At 42.4% G+C, this 7,178-nt stretch overlaps 1 pseudogene; it reads left to right on the forward strand.

Moving 5' to 3' along the window:
* Positions 1 to 2,725: 2,725 nt before the first annotated feature.
* On the forward strand, positions 2,726 to 4,129 carry LOC118146082 (large ribosomal subunit protein eL22 pseudogene; annotated as a pseudogene).
* Positions 4,130 to 7,178: the final 3,049 nt, after the last annotated feature.

Consider the following 7,178-nt stretch of genomic DNA (forward strand, 5'->3'; position numbering starts at 1 on the left):
AGCATTGCAGAGAAAATTCTCGAAGAACTCAAGGGAGATGCCAACCCACTGCTACCCGCCAAACCCACAGGGAATTCAAGAACAATAGCTTGATGCATTCTCAGGAAATAGCCATGGATTTCACAATGAGCTGAACTGACACTTAGCAATGTGAATCTGCTGCAAAAACACCTCAAAATTGAGTAAGTGGATACCAGGCACTATGGGTGGCTGAGTTCTTTTGCTGGACCCTCTATTTAGACCAGTTTTCTCCTCTTCTAAATGTGGATTTATCACTTCAAAAGACACTGGTTGGAAAACTGCTGTTGCTAAGCTCTGGGATAATCACAGAACCCATCGCATAGGGTAGCAGCCAAGATAACTGAAAAATAGACTATGTAGCATGGCATACTATGCAGCCATAAAAAGGAATAAAATAATGGCATTTGCAGCAGCCTGGATGGAGATGGAGACCATATTCTAAGTGAAGTAACAAGGAATGAAAAACCAAAGATTGTATGTTCTCACTTATAAGTGGGAGCCAAGCTATGAGGATGCAATGCATAAGAATGATATAATGGACTTGGGACTGGGGGGAGCTGGGGAGGGGTGAGGGGTAGAAGACTACACATTGAATACAGTGTACACTGCTCAGGCGATGGGAGCACCAACATCTCAGAAATTGTCACTAAGTAAATTACCCCTGCTGGTCAGGCGCAATAGTGGCTCACGCCTGTAATCCTGGCACTTTGGGAGGCCAAGGCAGGTGGATCATTTGAGCTCAGGAGTTCCAGACCAGCCCAGCCAACATGGTGAAACTCTGTCTGTACTAAAAATACAGAAATAGCTAGGTGGTAATAGTGCATGTCTGTAATCCCAGCATTACAAGGAGAATCTCTTGAGCCTGGGAGGCAGAGGTTGCAATGAGCCAAGATTGCACCACTGCACTCCAGTCCGGGTGACAGAGTGAAACTCTGTCTCAAAAGAAGAAGAAATAAAAGGACTTATCCATGTAACTGAAAACCACCTGTTTCAAAAACTATTGAGATAGATACAGTTACAATGAATAGGATCTACTATTTGAACAAAACAGGGTGATTATAGTCAACAATAATTGTACATTTTTGTTTGTTCTTTCTTTTTATTTTTACTCTACCTTTGCTATGTACATTTAAAAGTAACTAAAAGACTACAATTGGAATGTTTGTAACACAAAGAAACCATATGTTTGAGGTGATAGATACCCCATTTGCCCTGATGTAATTATTACACATTGTATGCCTGCATCAAAACATCTCAAGTGCCCCATAAAGATATATATCTACTATGTACCCATAACAATTAAAAACTAAAGATATTTTAATCAGAAAAAATAAATCTATAATAAAATTTTTACAAATTAAAAAGCCAGACTATGTAGTACTTCACTCCAGGTTGGACGTGATGTCAAAATCATGAATGCTGGCTGTTAGGACTATAACTATTGGTATTATAACTGTTAATATTATTATTATTTTTGAGATTGATTCTGGCTCTGTCAGACAGACTGGAGTGCATCTGCATGATCTCAGCTCTGTGGATCGAATCGATTGAACCTCTGACTCCCGGGTTTAATCAATTCTTCTTCGGAGTAGCTGGAATTACAGGTGCATGCCACCACATGTGACTAATTTTTAAAATATTTTTGGTAGAGTCAGGGCTTCACCACGTTGGTCGGGTTGGCCAACATCAGGCAATCCACCCTCCTCGGCCTCCTAAAGTGCTGGGATTACAAATTAAATCATGGCGCCACACCGATAGTATTATTATTATTTGAGACAATCTTGCTCTGTCACCCAGGCTGGGGTGCAGTATGCAATCTCAGCTCACTGCAAACTCCTCTTCTTGGGTTCAAGCAATTCTTGTGCCTCAGCCTCCTGAGTAGCTGGGATTACAAGTGTGTGGCACCGAGACTGGCTAATTTTTTTTTTTTTTTAGTAGATACGGGGTTCCACCATGTTGGCCAGGTTGGTCTCAAACTCCTGACCTCAGGGAATCCACCTGCCTCGGCCTCCTGAAGTGCTGGGATTACAGGTGTAAGCCACCATGCTCAGCCATAATTGTTAATATTAAACCTCTACCCTCACTCTACACTTGGCTTCTCCCTGTACCAAGCAGACCTTCCCATCTTCCTACATCTTCTCCTACCTGGGAGGATTCGGGGCCACATGTAAGAAAGGAGATAGATTAAAGGGGGATGTTTATTGCAGCACAATTCATAATTGCCAAGATACAGAATCACCGTAAGTGCCTATTGACCAATGAGTGGATTTAAAAAATGTGGTACATATACACCATGGACTACTACTCAGCCATTAAAAGGAACAAAATAATGTCTTTTGCAGCAATTTGGATGGAGGTGGAGACTATTATTCTAAGTGAAGTAACTCAGGAATGGAAATCCAAATACCATATATTCTTGATTGTAAGTGAGAGCTAAGCTATGAGGACAGAGACATGCACAGTGATGTAATGGACTCTGCAAATTCAGAAGTGAGTGCGGGTGGGGAGTGAGGGATAAAAAACTACACATTGAGTAGGATGCACACTCCTTGGGTGGTGTGTGCACAAAAATCTCAGCATTCACCATTATACAATTCATTCACATAACCAAATATAACTTTGGGCGCCCCCAAAGCTACTGAAATTGTATAACATGAATAACAATTTAAAAAGAAACATCTCCCTTTCTGCCTCCACTACTGCCATGGCACCCATGAAAAAGCTTGTGGTGAAGGGGGGCAAAAAAGAAGCAGATTCTGAAGATCACTCTTGACTGCACCCACCCATAGAAGATGGACTGATGGGTGCTGCCAATTTTGAGCAGTGTTTGCAAGAGAGGGTCAAAGTGAACGGAAAAGCTGGGAAACTTGGTCAGGGGCGTGGTGACCATCGAAAGGAGCAAGAGCAAGATCACCGTGACATCTGGGGTGACTTTTTCCAAAAGGTATGTGAAATATCACACTAAAAATGATTTGAAGAAGAAGAGTACGTGATTGGTCATGCATGGCTGCTAACAGCAAAGAGAGTTATGAATTACGTTACTTCCAAATTAACAAGGACAAAGAAGAGAGGAAGATGAGGATTAAATTTCATTTATTTGGAATATTTTGTATGAGTTCTTGAATAAAACTTGAGAATGAAAAACAAAAAAAACCTCTTTTCTTTTTTCTTTTTTTCAGACAGGGTCTCTCACTCTGTCACCCAGGCTGGCACACAGGGTAATCATAGCTTACTACAGCCTCGACTTTCCAAGCTCCTACCATCCTTCCACCTCAGCCTCCAGAGTAGCTGGGACTACAGGTGCGTGCCACCACACCCGGCTAATTTTTTATTTTTATTTTTTGTAAAGACAGGGTCTTGATATGTTGTCCAGGCTGGTCTTGAACTCATGCCAATCTCCCACCTCAGCCTCCTAAAGCACTAGGATTACAGGAATGAGCAACTACGTTCAACCTCAAAAAGACAATCTCAACCCATTGAGTTGCCCCCTCCTTTTCCTTCCCCCAACAGAGACATCCATCCACATTCACACTTCACTGGCTCACTTTCTCTGGCTCTAACTTCTGTGCCTTGCGTAGTAGCCCCTATCCATCTGTGCCGAGTAGCTAGCTTTGCCCAGCGCTCACTGAGAGCTCTCCAGGCGTGGGTCTTCCTGATACCTCTGGAAATCCTCTCTTGTGCCAAAGGGAGAAGACAAGGAGGCTTTGTCAGCTCAGGCCCTCCCAGCCACTGAGGCTCTTTTAAATGGGCTGTCTTTGACCTCACCTCTCTCCCCAGAGAGATGACCAGTCCCTATTTCCTGTTTCCTTTTGGCCCCTTGCTTTTGGGCCTGGGTCGGGAGAGCAAGCCCCTGCCAGATTCCCCACCACTTGTGCCCCGGCCCGGCCAGGCTGGGAGGACCGTGCACATCCTGTAGCATTGCCTGTGGAGGCAACGCAGATGTCTGGGAGGCAAATTCCCAAATTCCTAACTAGTCTCTGTATGCCCTGGGCCATGTCCTAACTTCTCCACACCTCACATTCTGTATGCTCCCGTGACCCTGGCAGGTACCGTCACAATCTGCGTGGATTGTGAGGCCACCTGCCAGGGTCATGGGAGTATTAAGTGAAAGAGAAATGTGTGCACATGAAGCACTTCATTCATGCAGGTGGTTATGAGCGTTCTCCCCTAACTGCACAGGGCGTGGCCCTCTGAGCCCCCCATATTCCATTTGTCCCTTTCTCACCTCCACTGTTCTCCAGATCCTCTATTTAGTGCCTTTCCTGGGACTTGAGAGTCAAGAGGCCTGATAATGCTGAGGACTGTACTTTTGAAATCAGATCTACCTAACTTCCAAAGTGGGATCTGCCATCCTCTAATCTTGAATCAAATATATTTAATAGATCTTTTTTGTTTTTTAGTGGGAATAGGATATCTACTTGATAGGTTTACTGATGCAAGGATTAAACAGGCTGATGCATGTACAGCCTTAGTACAAAACCAGGTTCAGAGAAATTCAGCAACAAACAGAATAATAATAGGCCGGGCACGGTGGTTCATGCCAGTAATACCAGCACTTCGGGAGGCAGAGGCAGGCAGATCACCAGAGGTCAGGAGTTTGAGACCAGCCTGGCCAACATGGCAAAACCCTGTCTCTACTAAAAATAAAAAATTAGCTGGTCATGTTGGCATGGGCCTGTAATCCCAGCTACTCAGGAGGCTAAGGCAGGAGACTCACTTGAATCCAGGACGCGGAAGTTGCAGTGAGCTGAGATCGAGCCACTGCACTCCAGCCTGAGCAACAGAGCAAGACTCTGTCTCAAAAAAAAAAAAAAAAAAAAAAAAGTAAAAATAGGATGATAATAATAAATAGTGAGAGGTATTATTAGATCCAGCTGGCCTGGCATATGGTTGGCATATGTCTCTAATTTCTGCCACTGATGCCAGTCTCCCCTACCTTTAATTTCACTGGTCACTTTAGAGAATACGGAAATAGGAGGTTTGTTAACTGGGTCCACTGGCTCCATATTATCATTTTTCCCAGGAGTTTCTCTTTACATGTTTGGGCTGGTTTCTATAGGTATAAGAAATAAATTGATTTCCAAACATTTATCTTAATTTAATTTTATTTTTTGAGATAAAGTCTCACTCTATCGCCCAAGACGGAGTATAGTGACACCATCTTGGCTCACTGAAACTTCCGCCAACTGAGTTCAAGCAATTCTCCTGCCTCAGCCTCCCTAGTAGCTAGGATTACAGGTGTGTGTACCACGCCCATCCAGTTTTTCTATTTTTAATGGAGACAGGGTTTTGCCATGTTGGCCAGGCTGGTCTTGAACTCCTGACCTCAAGTGATCTGCCTGCCCCTGCCTCCCAAATTGCTGGGATTATAGGTGTGAGCCATCGTGCCCAGCCAAACAGTTGTTGATAGTGGCATCTTTTTAAATTTTGTAATTTAATTACTTATTATTTATTTATTTTTGGGGACAGTGTCTTACTCTGTCACCCAGGCTGGGGTACAGTGGTATGATCATAGCTCACTGCAGCCTCCGACTCCTTGGCTTAAGTGATCTTCCTGACTCAGCCTCCCCAGTAATAAGTGCATGCCACAACTCCCAACCAGTGTTTTTTCTAAAAAACTTTTATTTTCTTTTTTAATTTTTGGTAGAGATGGGGTCATGCTGTGTTGCCCAGGCTGGTTTCGAACTCCTGGGCTCAAGTGATCCTCCCACCTGGGCCTCCCAAAGTGTTGGGTTTATAGGCATGAGCCACCATGCCTGGCCAATAATGGCATCTTTACCTCAATCCTAGTTTAACAAAGAATACATTTCTCCTTTCTCTTGTATGTACATGTGAACTATTTATGATAAAAGGAGTTGACTGGGCAGGGTGGCTCATTCCTCTAATCCCAGCACTTTGGGAGGCAGAAGTGGGTGGATCACTTGAGCCCAGGTGTTCGAGACTAGCCTGGGCAACACAGCAAGAGCCCACCCCACATATCTCTATTTTTAAATTTTTTTAATTTGAAAAATTATCAATACAAAAATTAAAAGTAGTTACCGTGTTAAGAAAATGTCTTACTTCCTTTGTTTTAATCTTGTTTGTTGTTTTTACTGTTTTTAAGTTAGCTAGGGCTGTTTAATTTCATCAAATTTGGTTTCAGCATTTATTGAAATTATGTCTATTTTGCATTTTTGTTTCCTTGACCTTGTGACAGACATGATGTATAGAGATTTTCCCAGAGCTCCCCTTGGAAATGAGTAGCTAACAAACTACTTTATGTTCAAAGTAGTGGCAAAAGGATTGGACCGTGCAATAAAGAACATGAGGACACTGAGACATCCGTTCAGGGGAAAATTGAAGTTTGATTCCTCCCTTGCAACCACATAACACTTCTAAGTGGATTAGACATTAGACCTTGAGGAAACCTTAAAACTGTTTGAAGAAAATACAGAAAAATATCTTTGCAGCCCTGATTCGAGGAATCATAGTCAAGTTGTGAACTCTGTAAGTCATAAAAGAAAATACTGAGAGATTTGGTTACCTAATATTTAAAACTTCTGAACGAGGAAAGACTCCACCAAGAAAGTTAAAGACAACGGAAGGCTGGGAGAAGATATTGCCAACATATATGACAGACATTACATTAATAATCAGATTATAGAAAGGAAAGCGAGGAAAATAGAAAAAAGTAATTGAAGAGGCAAATAAAGCCTAACCTCACTTATAATAAATAGTTTGTAAATAAAATAACAACTTTTATTTGGTAACTTTTTCCATCATCAAGCTGTCAAAATTTTAACTGACAAATATCCGGTGTTGGAAAATGTAGGTGACCGCTAAGTTTACACTCAGCTAACTGCAATCCAGAAGTATTTATGTAAATGGCGCCCCCTGCAGCCCAATTCCTACCGAGACCAACATATACTCCGGTTCACGTTGGAACAGCGCTGAAAGACTCCTGTCCCTCCTGTGGGCTTAGTGACAATTTGAGGAACAGTTTTTGGCCTACCTGGCAAAACATAAAATGTCCTTTGACACATGATTCCTCTTCCAGCCTTTCAGAAATACATGAACTATGTACATAAAGATATATGCAAAAGTATGTTTATTAAAGCATATTTTATATTGGAGGAAAAAAGCAATCTACATGCACATCAATAGGGACTGTTTGGACA

The sequence above is a fragment of the Callithrix jacchus genome, chromosome 12 (genome assembly GCF_049354715.1).
Source record: "Callithrix jacchus isolate 240 chromosome 12, calJac240_pri, whole genome shotgun sequence".
NCBI classification, from domain to species: Eukaryota; Metazoa; Chordata; class Mammalia; order Primates; family Cebidae; genus Callithrix; species Callithrix jacchus.